The 16861-nt window shown below is 39.8% G+C and overlaps 1 pseudogene; it reads right to left on the bottom strand.

The window, feature by feature from the left end:
- Positions 1-12037: 12037 nt before the first annotated feature.
- Positions 12038-16175, bottom strand: LOC122144069 (annotated as a pseudogene).
- Positions 16176-16861: the final 686 nt, after the last annotated feature.

Below are 16861 nucleotides of genomic sequence, written 5' to 3'. Positions count from 1 at the left end.
ATGGAAACCTTAAAGTCCACACTGGAGGGAAGTCTTTCCCCTGTCAACAGTGTGGAGTCAGTTTCACACATAAAGGAAACCTTACAGTGCACATGAGAGTTCACACTGGAGAGAAGCCTTATACCTGCCCTGAGTGTGGAAAGAGTTTTGATCAAAATAGAAACCTTAAAGTGCACATGAGAGTTCACACTGGAGAAAGGAATTACGTGTGCCATCAGTGTGGAAAACGTTTCCGCCGAAAAGGAAACCTTAACAAACACATGAGAATTCACACTAGAGAAAAACTTTATACATGCTCTCAGTGTGGAGAGAGTTTCGATCTACAGGGAAGGTTTGAAGAGCACATGAAAGTTCACGCTGGAGAGAAGCCCTTCACCTGCCAACAGTGTGGAAAAAGTTTTACTCAAGTATCAAACCGTAACAGGCACATGAGACTACACAGCATATTTTCAACACAATCTTGATCAAACACACAAGGATTCATTTGAGAGAGAACTGTTTTGTGTCATCAGTGTGGAAGGAGTTTCACAGACAGGAATCATGTAATAATGTTATGATGTGTAGGAAGCTCTGAAGTGAAGACCAGGGCTCTCATTTATAAAACTCTACGTAGATTTCATCCTAAAAGTGTATGTATGCACAAAAGCTAGATTTTAAAAATGATTTTGCCAGAACCTGTGCAAAAATCCCTTTATAAATCCCAGTCAGGGGAAGATTGTGTGTACGTGCATCTCCACCCTGTCTCCTCCCAGAAATAACCATATATGGAGCTTACAACACCTAGTTTTACTATGCATAACCTGATCTTCATATCATTCCATGCATATTCCCAACCACATGACACCACATTTAACACAGAGACATAAAGGAAATATGAGATACAGACTGTAATGCCATTTGTGCCATGCACATTAATTTTTATTGCTTAAAATTATACAGTATCCTTGTTATGGTTTTGTAATAAATATATGAAAATATCCTTAAAAACAAAACGGTTTAAAATAGTTCTGAGATTTATTTTAGAATAGAGTTGATCTCATTCTTTTACATTGGCCAAAAAGTAATTTGTTTTAAAGCATTCAAATCAAATTAAATTAATGTAGTTATGCTGAAAGTATTTTAAGAATGAAATGTGCAAATCTTACCGTTTTCTTTGAGTTGTATCCTTTAATTACAGTGGTGTTTTTGATAATGTTGTGGAGATGTCTTCACGTGACATCAACACCTCTGTGGAGCTGCGGTTTGTGCAGTAAACTATTATGATTGGGACCTATTCAAACAGGACAATGGACCGTTTGACCATCCGAATCCAGCAGAGTCTGCCATAAGTGCGCATCAACCATTGTTCTCGCTAAAATATGTTCTTGTATCATGAGATCTGCAGTTCATTTTAAATATGATTTATCATGGACCTATAGCACTCATCACTGTGATTTAAAACAGGAAAACCATTAATGAGAGTGTAATATTTAATGCAAATGCATTGTTGAAATGAAAAAACAGTTTAACATCGTTTACTTCATAACTTCTCACTCCCAAAGAGTTGTGTACGCATGGTCTAGAATGTTCGTACAGTGCGTACATATTTACACCAAGTTTTTTTTAAATACAGATATGTTCGTGGAAATTGCTTATGCGTATTTATATGCCCATTTTGTCCATAAGCAACATTTATAAATGAGACCCCAGGAGACACTAGTGTATATTCAGCAGGATTCTTTATTGAGAAGGTGCTGTGTGGCACCGTTAGTGTTGGGTACTCGATCTTGGACTTGGACTTGAGTCTGAGCTTGAGTCTAATTATTAACAATGGATTAAACATGGACTCAGACATTTTGGACTCAAGAATTTTATAGAGTGTGGTCTAGTTCACATCTTGTGTAAAATTAAAGGGATAGTTGACCCAAAAATGTAAATTCTGTCATTAATTCTTTTGTTCATCTTCAGAACACAAATTAAAGGGTTCATGTGATGCTGCTGAAAAAGAACATTATTTTGTCTATTTGGTGTAATTAAATGTTTTATGCTGTTTAAGGTTAGAAAAAAACATTTATTTCCACATATTGTACAGTATTGTTTCTCCTCTATGCCCCGCCTTCTGAAACACGATCAATTTTTACAAAGCTCATCGTTCTGAAGAACAAGATGTGCTGTGATTGGCCAGCTATCAAGTGCGTTGTGATCGGCCGAATACCTCAAGCGTGTGTGATGGAAATGTTACCCCCTGTTGGAAACTCAGAAGCGAAGACCAGGAGACTCTTGGGTTATCTTCAGCAGAATTCTTTATTGAGAATGCTCTGCTTAGCGCTACAGTCATCAAAAGTCTAAACAAAGCAGTGATACTTTGGAGTTTTTATACATTCAAATGGGAGGGATACATACAGTAGAGGTGGAGACAATTTAAACAAAGCATGCAAATTGAATACAGGGATCAGCCTGATGCTGGCCATTTTCCCATCTTATCAGTATAACAGTGTCATTTAAATACAGAGGTGCCTGGCAGTATCGCCCATACCATCATATTATCATAGAAACAAAAGGCACAGCTGTGCCCTGAGCCAAATGGCAAGGAATAGCAAAAAAGACAAAAAGTCATTATCTCAGACACCTGGGCTTTGATCCTTTTTTTAACCTCAAAATGAAAAAACACACAATGTACATACTATTACGTTGGAACCTAGATTTAACATTTTATAAATTTGTAATCCCCACAGCCCCCTTAACATTATTGTGATGCCCTGTCCGGCCGGAGCGACGTGACATGAATATTAAAACCCATTATAAACGTGATATAAACATGTTTCTAGTCGTGTCCTTTTTTGGAAGGCCAAACAAAGTAGTTTCGCTTTCTCAACGAAACAGCATCACACACCGCGGCCTTGAGTGAGCAGAGACCAGCTTGAGTGAGCAGAGACCGCTCTTGAGTGAGCAGAGACCAGCTTGAGTGAGCAGAGACCAGCTTGAGTGAGCAGAGGCGGGCTTGAGTGAGCAGAGGCGTGTGGGCTTGAGAACGCGGCGTGACAGGCGGATACTACGGAGTAGGAGTAACACTTTTTGTACTTTTACTTGATTACATTTCTGAAGAAAAACTCATACTTTTTACAATTTAGTTTTAACTTGAGAAGTACTTTATTTTCTACCATCTTACATGCGCTAAATATGGTAAACAGAAGCTCAAGCGTGTGCTTGACGTGTGAGAACCCAAAATGTTTGTGTTCATGAATCTGAGGCAGTATTGCCAACTTCTTTCAACGTTAAGTAGCTAAAGCCAGCTTGAAAAGGCGCTAGATGATGTCATGCGGTAATTAGCATATTCATGATGCAGCCCATTAAGACTACACAGCTCTCCCTTACAAAGCATTAATCTGCACAAAAATCCTGATTTATAATTGAGTCATTGTCTGATAAAATCAAATGCACGTAAGATAAGAAATGAAAAGGCAGTAACTCCCAAATGAAAAAATACTATAGTAATTTATAGTAAATTCTATATTGTTTTTGAACCATACTAGAGTAAGGTGTATTATACTGTATATATTATATTATTTACAACGCTTTACACTTTAATGAATGCTAAAGCATGCTGTAGTATTAACCATAGAGAACTGAGTTATTAATACTGTAGTATACTTTAGTTTTTACAACAGTAAAATGTAGTGTAGTGTAGAATAATGTACCCTATAGTTGTAGAAAACATAGTAAAGGGGCCAGTTGCATAAACATAGCCGCTAAGTTAAGACCAACTAGTAACTATCCAAGAGGTAATCTGACCTACCTTTTGGATTCAAATTAAACCATTCTCCCTTTTTATGACTGGTTTTAAAAAGTTATAACCAGTCTTAAAACAAAAATAGATGACTTACTTTTTTTTTAAGACTAGTCTAAGTGGTTTATGCCAATGGCTGCAGTATTCAGTGAAGTAATTTGTTTATATTACTTTAGTTGTTTATATTACCACAGCAACTATAGAATTACAACAAATTAATTCAAGTACTTTACTATAGTATGGTTCAAAAACACTAAAGTATTTACTATAAATTACTATAGTATTTTTGATGTGGGCTGCATTGTGATTTCGGCTATATTTGCATGTAAAATGATTAAGGTTGGTCCATTACAGGGTTGCCAGGTTTTTGCAACAAAACCTGCCCAAGTGCTACTCAAAACTAGCCCAATCACATTTCGAGGGGGATTCTCCGGTAAAAATCGCATTAAGGGGGGGACAAAAATATAAGTTTTTCTGCAGGGATCCTCCGGTAAAATTCGCATTCCTGGGGCTGAATAACACGTTATTGGGGTCGCTTCAACCCGGGACATGAAAAACAGCCTGCGGCTACAGTGTGAAAGTAGCTCAATTCGGACTTGGCAACACCGGTCCATTAGACAAAGAACATTTCACATTTACATTCAGGGTGGGAGCAGCCAGCGGCGGCTTCCCACACGCGCAATTCATTTGCAGTCTGGATGTGGAGCGGAGAACATTTGCTCTGATTGCAGCTGAGAGGGAATGCTGCGCGAGGACTGGGCTGCCAGTGAGTGCTTTGGGACGGGGGAGGCCCACAGCAGCAGCCGCTGCTCGTTGAAAAGAGTAAGAATGATATGTGCTTTTACGTCAGAGTTGCCAAAAGCCTCCAATAACACCAGAAAAAGTTGCTAAATTTGTTGCTCGTCACTTTTTCGAAAATGAAAACTTGCTAAAATTAGCAACAAAGTCGCTAAGTTGGCAACACTGATCTGAGGAAGCATATTGAAATAGCAAACTGACAGTTAATTCTGTCACTCATCATTAAGGGTGTATTCATACGTGTCCTTTTTGGTTTGATTGAATCGAACCCAAGTTTGTTTCCCCCTTTGGTGCAGATCTTTTTTTGGCAGGTGTGATACAGCAATCACACTCTGGTGCCTGGTGCGGATCAACACTGTACCAAAACCCTGTGTGTGTGTCCTGCGTCTACCTGTAAATCGCCCACACCTACCCCTCTCTATGAATGAAAACTTTAGGCTATACCTCACCCAGTGGCGGAGCCAGGATGTTTTTCATAGGGGTGGCCCAGGGAGGGGGCCAGCCACCAGTCTGGGGTGGCACAGAAATCTTCATTATTTCAATATAAAAATGTTTTGACTATAATGTACTGGACTGTTTTAGTTCCAAAAAACACAACTGAGTACAGTTAATTTCTACTAAACTGTAATTGAGATATTTGTGAATTAGATCAAGTAATACTGAGTGAATATGACCATTTCTGTATTATTCCTCACCTCCAGGTATTTTTATAAAGGGGGCTCACTATAGCTTTATTGCTCATTTAGCTTCTCAAAACTCCCAAATGCTTGCTCTCCAATATTGCATACTAATGGATGAAACACGCAGAAAGATGTGAAAAAGGCTGGAAGTCAACAGTAGACATAAATGCCAGGATATAAAATTTGTTATTTTATTTTATAAATTTTCATTTTCACATATGTTCTACTAGATTTGTAAAATTTGTAATTTAATGCACAAATAAATGTGAGCACAATGCACTTATTATACTAGTATAAGTGCACTGTGCTCACATTTATCTGTGCATTAAATTACAAATAAAAATACATATCAGTTTGTGCCTTATGTATTCTCGAATTATAGAATATATTTTAGTACATGCATTTGAGCGACGTTCTTGCATGCTGCGTAAAGTGCGTATACATGCAAAGTTTGCCGCTTTTTTAATCACCTTAAAGTTTGACTCGCGCCTGACGCTGAAGTGCGCGTCTGAAAATTCTCCCGTTTGATGTGCTCATAAAGAGATACGGCGATCCGCATCTTAATAAATTAATTTATTGTCAACAAAAAAAGGGACAAAAACTGCAGTTTTGAGTGGGTGGTGGCCATGGCCACCCCTGGCCACCCCCTGGCTCCGCCCCTGACCTCACCCATCTTCTGTGCAGTGCCACTGTCAGTATGTCATGGTAGACACACATGCTCTCTCCACCAGAACCATCTTGCAGCACATCTTTGTCTTCGCAAACTACCTTTACATGGACATCTGTAATCAAATTATTTACCTTATTCTGATTAAGATAATGTTATGAATTAGGTGTTTTCCTTTCATGCTCCTCTTTTACATGATACATAGATTGATTAATGACACACATTACGTCACCACGCATTCCCTGCAGAATTACACATATCAACATACAGTTTTGTCTTCATAATGTTACTATATACAGTTTTGGGTGTTTAGTTTTTAATTTCGGTCCAACTGTATATTAAGTGTCCCTAATACCTGTGTACTTACGAAGTAACTACATGTGTATGTAGTATGTAACCACAGTGTAAGTACACATTGGTACATAGTATCAACAGCTGTAACATTTCTGTAACTACACACATGTAGCAATTGTCCGAATGTTTTTTGTAAGTACAAATGTGTAACAGGGACATATATAACTACATTTTGTAACAACAATATGTGTAAGAGTAATTTGAAACCATTTGATCCAGGGGGTGGAGATGGGTAGGTTTATGGATATGTAATGTGGGAGGAGTTGGATCTCGAGATGGAGTTGGTGCACCACTGTAATACCCATGCACTTACATGGTAACTCCTCAGGAACTGTCCACTTAATATAAAGTGTAACATTCTGGACACCAACCACAATTTATATGTAAAGCCTAACTTACTGACCGCTGCTGTGTAACATCAGAGTAATTACATTGTAAATCTAATATGAAATGTAACACTTTCTTTACCAATACATGTTTTTAGTCCAGTTACACATTTGTACTTTCATTACCAAAAAGTGTTGTTACCAATGTCCTGTTACACATTTGTACTTACACATACCACTCAGTGGGTTGTTACGTGTGTAGTTACACAAACATTAGAACTGTAGATACTATGTACCAATGTGTACTTACATTTTGGTTACATACTACATACACAACTAGTTACTATGTAAATACTAGTGTTGCTTTCGTCAACGAAAAATTATGACTAAATATCGTTGTCAACTAACCTTTATCACGTTACGAAGATGAGACGCAACGTAAATGCTGGTCATGTGAAGATGACTATAAATGTATAATGCAATATTTTTGACGAATAAAAACAGGACTAAATGTGGTTTACAAAATAAAAACTATGCTAAAATGTCTCTTTGTCATGATCTGGTCTATGAACTTCCATTCACTCACCACCAGAGGTCACCCACTCACTACATGGACTCTTGCACCACACTAAATGTTGCATGTCACCCCGGACTACAGTTCCCATCATCCATTGCACTAATTACACACATACAACTGAATGCACTGATTGCACACAGCTGTAACCCATCACACATTCACTATATAACACTCACTTAGATCACTTTCAAACTGCCGAGTATTGATTAGCCCATGTTGTCTCGTTTTCCTGCCTTGTCTTACCGTCATGTTATGTTCTTGGATTGTTTACCCTGGTTTTTTAATTCTTGCTTTTGTGTTTTGGGATTTACCCTTTGGATTACCCTGTCTGGATACTGTTCGCTGGAGATCGACCATGCCTGTTTTAGGATTATTCTTTTGTCTTGCCCCTTATATACCTGTTTGCCATCGTTTTACCCATGCCTGTTATGACCACGTCTCTGACCAATAAAAGCTTGCACATGGATCCGCATGTCTCGTTGGCTCAAATGTTACAGAATACTCGGCCACACAAGGATCCAGCAGCTTTCCAGAGGAGCATTTGTCAGGTATGGACACAAGAAGAAGATTGTTTGCCCTTAAGCAAACAAGGAGATTGTGACCCACAATCACTGGAAAACCATATTATAGAGTTTTTAGCCATCACTGACTATTCTGATTTACCAGACATGATTTTGATTGAGTCTGTAAGTTTTTGGACTATGCTTTGTTTTGTGTTGACTCCTTATTTTGTGTGTGTGTGAGGGGGGAGGAGAAAGAGAACTCACTCAGTTATTTGTTGGAGGAATAGATAGAGAGAAGAGAAAGGAAGGGAGGAGAAGAACCCAATTGAAAAATGGCAGTCATAGTGGATCTTCACGGGTCGAGTCAAGTCACCGTCAAGCTTCACGAGTCGAGTCAAGTCACCGTCGAGCTTCACGGGTCGATGGCGGTCACAGTAGATCTTCACGAGTCAAGTCACCGTCGATCTTCACGAGTCAAGTCACCGTCGATCGTCCAGAGTCAAGTCACCGTCGAGTCACCGTCGATCTTCACGAGTCAAGTCACCGTTCACGGGTCGAGTCAAGTCACCGTCGAGCTTCACGGGTCGAGTCAAGTCACCGTCGAGCTTCACGGGTCGAGTCGAGTCACCGTCGAGCTTCACGGGTCGAGTAAACACAACAACTCACGGTTAAGTTAACCGTCGATCTTCACGAGTCAAGTCACCGTCGATCTTCACGAGTCAAGTCACCGTCGATCTTCACGAGTCAAGTCACCGTCGATCGTCCAGAGTCAAGTCACCGTCGATCTTCCAGAGTCAAGTCAACGTCGATCTTCCAGAGTCAAGTCACCGTTGATCTTCACGAGTCAAGTCACTGTCGAGCTTCACGGGTCGAGAGTCAAGTCACCGTCGAACTTCACTCATCGTTTTAATCATACACTAGATTTAATTATATCGCATGGAATCAATCTTACTGATAAAGATATCGTACCTCAAAGTGATGATGTTACAGATCATTTCCTTGTATCGTGCACTTATATTAACTATATGGCTCAGCATTACCGTCTGGGCAGAACTAGTGTTCCAGCCACCAAAGACAGATTTGCAAATAACCTGCCTGATTTGTATCAACTGCTAGTTGTACCCAAAAATACACATGAACTAGACGAAATGACTGGCAACATGGGCACTATTTTCTCTAATACATTAGAAGCTGTTGCCCCTCATCAAATTGAAAAAGATTAGAGAAAACGTACTGTGCCATGGTATAACAGTAATATCCTCACTCTCTCAAGAAAGAAACTTGTAGTCTTGAACACAAATGGAGAAAAAACTTTAAAGTTTTTAGAATTGCATGGAAAAAAACAGTATGTCCAGCTATAGACAGGCTCTAAAAACTGTCGGGGCAGAGCATATCCACAAACTCATTGAAATAACCAAAACAATCCAAGGTTTTTTATTTAGCACAGTGGCTAGATTAACAAATAACCAGATGCCACCCGATCTAAATATCCCTCACAATTTAAATAGTAATGACTTTATGAATTTCTTCACTGATAAAATAGATAACATTAGAAATAAAATAGCGAATGTAGATTCTACAGCGTCTAACACTTCAGTTTCATCCATCGCACCCAAAGATAAACTGCAGTGCTTTACAAATATAGGACAGGAAGAGCTAAATAAACTTATCACTGCATCTAAACCAACAACATGTTTATTAGATCCTGTACCCATTAAATTACAGAAAGAGTTGTTACCTGTAGCAGAAGAACCGCTTCTCAATATTATTAACTCGTCGTTATCTTTAGGTCACGTCCCAAAACCATTTAAGCTGGCGGTTATTAAGCCTCTTAAGAAACCACAACTAGATCCTAGTGAACTGGCAAATTACAGACCCATTTCAAATCTTCCATTTATGTCTAAGATTTTAGAAAAAGTTATGTCTGCTCAATTGAGCTCCTTCCTGCAAAAAAAATGATCTGTATGAAGAATTTGCTTCTTGCGTCAGACCAAGACTGCATCTCATTGCAAGTTTTACTTGATCTTAGTGTTGCTTAGGACACCATAGATCATGACATACTCATAGATTGATTACAAAACTATACAGGTATTCAAGAGCAGGCTCTAAGATGGTTTAGATCCTACCTGTCTGATCGCTACCATTTTGTTTACTTAAATGGGGTGTCATCTCATTTATCATCAGTAAAATATGGAGTGCCACAAGGATCCGTCCTAGGTCCCCTTCTATTTTCAATATACATGTTGCCCAGTGGCATAGCAAGTCAGTCCCGGGCCCCATATGCAAAAAAAAAATTACGGGCCCCCTTAACCCCTTAACTTAAGAACAACTTTGAGTGGGATGCCAGGTGTGCAAAAAAAAAAAAAAACCCTTTTTAAAACACTTTTAAACTACTGATCTTGGCACGGCGGCCCAAAATTGAAAAAACACAAAACTACTCACTCATTTTAGTTGCATATATCCTCCGGACCTTTCTTTTGGCAAATTCATCCACGATGAACGTGGTGTTTAATTCACGGCTTCGTGCATTCTCGATTGAAAGAATTGCCAGTCCCGATAGTCTGTTTTCCGACATGGTGCTCCGCAAATAATTTTTTATTAGTTTCAGTTTTGAAAATGAGCGCTCCGCTGAAGCAACAGTAACAGGGATGGTAAGAAAGAGAAATAAAACGGTGCACATGTCACTGAAGCTAGATGTGATAGAATTGTTTTCAACAATCAAAAAATTGGTCAGATCTTGAACTGTTTTCTTCCCAGAGATTTGTCTTTTAAAGGCGCCACGGAATGCGATCAATTGTTGTGGAAGGGCTGGAGACAAGTCTTCGTTGTATCTCTCCACTAAGCTCTGTCCCCCCTCGTATATAGCGTTCTTCTCAGTTGCAAGTATGTGTGGCTGGACCACTATGAACAAATCGCCAACTGATCACAAAGCTGAAAATCACTGACTCAGCTGGGAAATGATGATGTCTAGGCAAGTGTAAAATACATTTACCTTGAAGTAACTTTCAGCATCAGCCAAACGTTCATCCTGACAGAATTCATTGAAATGGTGCTTTGCCTTTCTAATTCTTTCATTTTCAAAGGTTTGTTTCACTCCCCACTTCTCAGCCATGAATTTTGCGGTTGCTTTTGCCTCCTCAAAATTTTCTCTGAACCTTGTCAACTCCACGATGGCAGTGTCGAGTAACTCTGTAGCTTTATGAAGGTCAGCAACCTTTGCCTGTAGCATTTTTTAAATGACCATGGTCTGTTCCAGGACTTCACTTTGAAGGACTATAATAAAAAACAAAGTCAAATCTTTCCATTAGCTTTTTCAAAGCCATAGACTTGTTGCACTCATCTGTCTTTTTACTGGTAAGCGAAATTTTGGCCAGGGCCTTCAACACGTCAACATATCTGTATCTGAGTGCAGACACGGCATCATTGCGCGATGCCCACCTAGTAGCGCACCGTTTTTTCAGTGTGACATCCGCACCTGGAGTGGGTTTTTCAGTAATTTCAACCAATGCATTCCACCTCTTTATACTGTGCGCAAAAACACATACAATTATTCCATGTTGTTGTAAAACTTTGTCAGCTCTGTTATTGACTTGACTGAATCATTGAGGACCAGATTTAAGTTATGGGCAGCGCAGTGTATATATGCGGAATTTGGCTGTCTCTTCTGTATCCTTGCCTGATCTCCCATGTATATGCCACTCATGTTCACAGCCCCATCAAATCCTTGGCCAAGGCATTTTGAAATATCAAGGCTTTTTTCCTCAACCCAACATATAATTTCATTGGCTATTGTGCCAGCGGACGAGTCAGGTATTTGCAAGAATCCCAGAAAAGACTCGTTAATTTTCACATCCATTGCAGCACCCTGGCTATCTCTCTCTATGGTTACATACCGAAAGATTTGACTCATCTGATCCACTTTAGATACATCTTGAGTCGTATCCATGATCACTGAGAAAAACGGCGCAGCCTTAATTTCACTGATGATTTCTTTCTGGACAGACTGAGAGAGCACACCAATCCAGAGAGTATACCTATATGGGCTGAGATACTTAACGGAACCAGCAGGGCGACTGAGCAGCTAAACAGTATATGGATCATACTTGGCCAGTAGGTCGATGATGGAGAGAAAATTACCTTTATTTACACTTTTAGTGTCTTCGTGGTGTTTTCGTAGTTTTTTGTTGTTTTATTCGTTTTTTAAGTTTACATTAAATATGCGGTCTAGCACCTGCCTCCAAAAATTAACTTGTTGACAGATTTGCTTCTCTGATGCCTCATCAATAGTGCCATGCAGAAGCCACTGATCATAAACAATGCAAGCTGTTACATGGCACTCTGCGCTTTCATGCCTGGAAATATTATTTTACAGGGTCTGCCATGTTCTAATTCCTTGTGTCCATGCCACATTGTAGCTTTTGTGACTGCGGTCTGCAAATAACCAGCAGGGTTCACAATATGCAGCATCAAGCTTAGGCTAGTTCCACAGCCAAGATTGTGGTAGCTGAATACCAGCTTTTGTTGTGGTGGAGTAAAAACTCGTCGAAAAGCACTGGTCTTCTTGCAATGGATCTCGAGGAAATGGACTGTGGGGTTTGCATGAACCTTGCAACACAATAAAATGCTTTACTTGCCCATCTGTTAGTGTGTCTGGATAGTTTACTTTATCTGTTGGGTAACCCGGTGACATATTTCCCACCGAATATCCAGCTTTTGGCTCGTCTGCGACTGCTTCTTCGCTCCCCGACTCTCTGCACCTCATCAAGCTGTCAGCTGCATTGTTGTTCTGCTATTAGCTGACAAAACTTCCCTCTCACCTTCGACGTCGTTGTTGTCCTTCGCACTAACGTTAGGTCGGCAAAAAAAATTCCCTCTCACTTTGTAGTTTTTGTGTCGTGACTAACTTCTCCACCTTCTCTTTTCTCTTTAAGGCCCCACTTTTATGTTTATATTTGTCCATCCTTAATGTTCACATAGATAGCCGCTATAGTAACCTCTCACACTGTTGTTTTTTTTTTTTGTTTTTTTTTTGGCGCGACGATGCGTCATATAAATAAATGATGGCGTAGTAGTCTACGGCAGCCGCGGCGGAGTGCAAAAAAAAATTATAAATGCAAACAAGAAATGACGGAGAAATTAGACATTGAAATTACTACACATGATATGCATTAAAATAATATATATACACTCACCTAAAGGATTATTAGGAACACCTGTTCAATTTCTCATTAATGCAATTATCTAATCAACCAATCACATGGCAGTTGCTTCAATGCATTTAGGGGTGTGGTCCTGGTCAAGACAATCTCCTGAATTCCAAACTGAATGTCAGAATGGGAAAGAAAGGTGATTTAAGCAATTTTGAGCGTGGCGAAAGGTGATTTGCCAGACGGGCCGGTCTGAGTATTTCACACTCTGTTCAGTTACTGGGAATTTCACGCACAAAAATTTCTAGGGTTTACAAAGAATGGTGTGAAAAGGGAAAAACATCCAGTATGCGGCAGTCCTGTGGGCGAAAATGCCTTGTTGATGCCAGAGATCAGAGGAGAATGGCCAGACTGCTTCAAGCTGATAGAAAAGCAACTTTGACTGAAATAACCACTCGTTACAACCGAGGTATGCAGCAAAGCATTTGTGAAGCTACAACACGCACAACCTTGAGGCGGATGGGCTACAACAGTAGAAGACCCCAACCGGGTACCACTCATCTCCACTACAAATAGGAAAAAAGAGGCTACAATTTGCACGAGCTCACCAAAATTGGACAGTTGAAGACTGGAAAAATGTTGCCTGGTCTGATGAGTCTCAATTTCTGTTGAGACATTTAGATGGTAGAGTCAGAATTTGGCGTAAACAGAATGAGAACATGGATCCATCATGCCTTGTTACCACTGTGCAGGCTGGTGGTGGTGGTGTAATGGTGTGGGGGATGTTTTCTTGGCACCCTTTAGGCCCCTTAGTGCCAATTGGGCATTGTTTAAATGCCACGGCCTACCTGAGCATTGTTTTCTGACCATGTCCATCCCTTTATGACCACCATGTACCCATCCTCTGATGGCTACTTCCAGCAGGATAATGCACCATGTCACAAAGCTCGAATCATTTCAAATTGGTTTCTTGAACATGACAATGAGTTCACTGTACTAAAATGGCCCCCACAGTCACCAGATCTCAATCCAATAGAGCATCTTTGGGATGTGTGGTGGAACGGGAGCTTCGTGCCCTGGTTGTGCATCCCACAAATCTCCATCAACTGCAAGATGCTATCCTATCAATATGGGCCAACATTTCTAAAGAATGCTTTCAGCACCTTGTTGAATCAATGCCACGTAGAATTAAGGCAGTTCTGAAGACGAAAAGGGGGTCAAACACAGTATTAGTATGGTGTTCCTAATAATCCTTTAGGTGAGTGTATATTTATTGCGGCCACAAATGAAAATTAAATTGAAAAAAAATTTTTTATTAAAAGCTGGGGCGGGCCCCCTATTGGCCCGGGCCCATTTGCACGTGAATACCCTGCATGCCCAGACGCTACGTCACTGATGTTGCCCCTTGGTAATATTATTAGAAAATACGGGATTAGTTTCCACTGTTATGCTGATGATACTCCGCTATATATCTCTCAACGAGACCAGATGAAACTTCTAAATTATCTAAGCTAACAGAGTGTTAAAAATGTAAAAGACTGGATGACCAACAATTTTCTCCTATTAAATTCAGATAAGACAGAGATATTACTTATTTGGACCAAAAAAAACAGTACACAAAATCTAGTAGACTACATTTTGCAACTAGACGGATGTAGTGTTACAGTCAAAAATCTGGGTGTTATATTAGACAGCAACTTGTCTTTTGAAAACCATATTTCCCATGTTACAAAAACAGCATTCTTCCATCTTAGAAACATTGCCAAGCTACAAAACATGTTACCTGTTTCTGATGCAGAAAAGCTAGTTCATGCATTCCTGACCTCTAGACTGGACTATTGTAATGCACTGCTAGGTGGTTGTCCTTCATCTTCAATAAACAAGCTACAGGTAGTCCAAAATGCAGCGGCTAGAGTGCTTACCAGGTCAAGAAAATATGATCATATTACCCCAATTTTACAGTCTCTGCACTGGCTACCTATTAAGTTCCGTATCAGTTACAAATTATCATTACTTACCTATAAGGCCCTAAATGGTTTAGCTCCTGCGTACCTAACTAGTCTTCTACCACTTTACAATCCATCACGCTAAGGTCACAAAACGCTGGACTTTTGGTAGTTCCTAGGATAGCAAAGTCTACTAAAGGAGGTAGAGCTTTTTCATATTTGGCTCCCAAACTCTGAATTAGCCTTCCTGATAATGTTCGGGGTTCAGACACACTCTCTCTATTTAAATCTAGATTAAAAACGCACCTCTTTCGCCAAGCATTCGAATAATGCATCTCTTAAATTGTGACTGCAGTTATATCTGATCAAATGCGCATTCTTATTATTTAGCTTGGGTTAAACTAATTAATTTTACTTTGTTGGAACAGCAGCTATGCTAATTAGGTCTCTATTTGTTTCTCTGTTTTACCACGGTTTACATCCCGTGGTAACTAGGATTTACACAAGCTCCAGTCTGGATCCATTTGAGAAAGAGATGATGCTACAAGTGTAATTGCAATCATATAATAATTGCTGTTAATAGTGTTCATCCTCTGGTTGACTACGTCTTGTATTGATTTTTCTGAAAATTCCTGTCATATGCACATAAACTGACAGTCACCACTTACAAGCTACTACTAAATATTGTAGAAACGTAATTTTCTGTAAAGTTGCTTTGTAATGATTTGTATTGTAAAAAGCGCTAAACAAATAATCTTGAATTTACCTGAGGATAAAGTGGGTTTTGCTTTAACATAGTCACGCAGTATTTCGTCTTGGCTTCCAAATGGCAAAAACCCGTGCAAGATTTCAAACAGCACAACACCTATTGCCCAGACATACGCTGGGTCAGCGTGGTATTTGCTGTGCCTTATGACCTCAGGTGGGGTGAAGAGTGGTGCTCCTGTAAGACAAACATTTTTTGTGTTGAGCAATGCTGTTGTCAAAAAGACAATACTGTGATCAATGACACTGCACTCTGCTTTGGTAACACAAACACACCTCGGTATTCACTGCTGAGAAGGCCCTCACTGCTGATTGGATAAGAACAACGGAAGTCAATTAGTTTGAGCTCCAAACTGGGGTCAGTCACCAGGATGACCTTACTGATGCAAGGTACTGCATGGTTGAGGGTACTTTATAATTAGCACGAAGCTCCCTCTTCTTCTCAATCCAGTGGTGTAGTTTGATGATGTTGGGGCACAATGGAGGTTCTCGCAACCTAAGCAACATTGCCACTTCTGCGATGACAGGTTTGGAATGACCAGCCTAGCAAAAGACAAACAGTTGGCTTTGAGCAACTCGTCACTTAGAAGATCTGTAGAATAATGGACATCGTTGTATTTAGATGTGCACTTACATCTTTGTTGTCTAATTCATTTCTGCTTTATGTTAGTTAGCTACAGGTATTTACAGCACATCAATCTTTAGATTTGTCAACTTACAACATGAAGACAGCGGTCATTTTTGTGCTTGTGGATGTACTTCTTGGCAACCTGTGAATGGCAATAGCACAGTTAATTTTTCCAAGCTCTACAATCTGTTTTAAATCAAGACAGTGGACACACATCTCTGCATCTTGAGCAAAATGTTGGTTCAAGTCAATAAAAGTGCTTTACCTTAATTCTATCATCAAATATGTGGGTTCCCTCATACACCTTGCCAAAACTCACGTATCCTAGAAGCTCTCCCACCAGAAAGAGACACACTCTAGATCCTAAAAAACACACAGGAGAAAGAACATGGATATACATCAGGCTGCACTTTCCTTTTATCGTCTGAAATGAACAGATCAAATAAGATCCATTTAAAGAATCCTATCCTTTGGATTCAGAGCCACTGTAAATCAGGTACAAGCAGTCACTCCAAGGAAAGTGAAGAGTATCAGATTCACAACCGAAATAATGAGAAGTAGAAAATAATGCAGAAATATCAAAAGGTAATGACGACTCACCACAATCCAGACTGATCTCTGAATCGGATGAATCTGAGACATGCATCAACACTGGAGCGACTTGATCTGCGTCGGCCGCTTACACAGACGTGGAGGACTGGAGA

This window comes from Cyprinus carpio, unplaced genomic scaffold, assembly GCF_018340385.1.
Source record: "Cyprinus carpio isolate SPL01 unplaced genomic scaffold, ASM1834038v1 S000006585, whole genome shotgun sequence".
Lineage (NCBI taxonomy): Eukaryota > Metazoa > Chordata > Actinopteri > Cypriniformes > Cyprinidae > Cyprinus > Cyprinus carpio.
The sequence above is the reverse complement of the archived record's forward strand: the minus strand, read 5'-3'. Positions and strand labels throughout refer to the sequence as shown.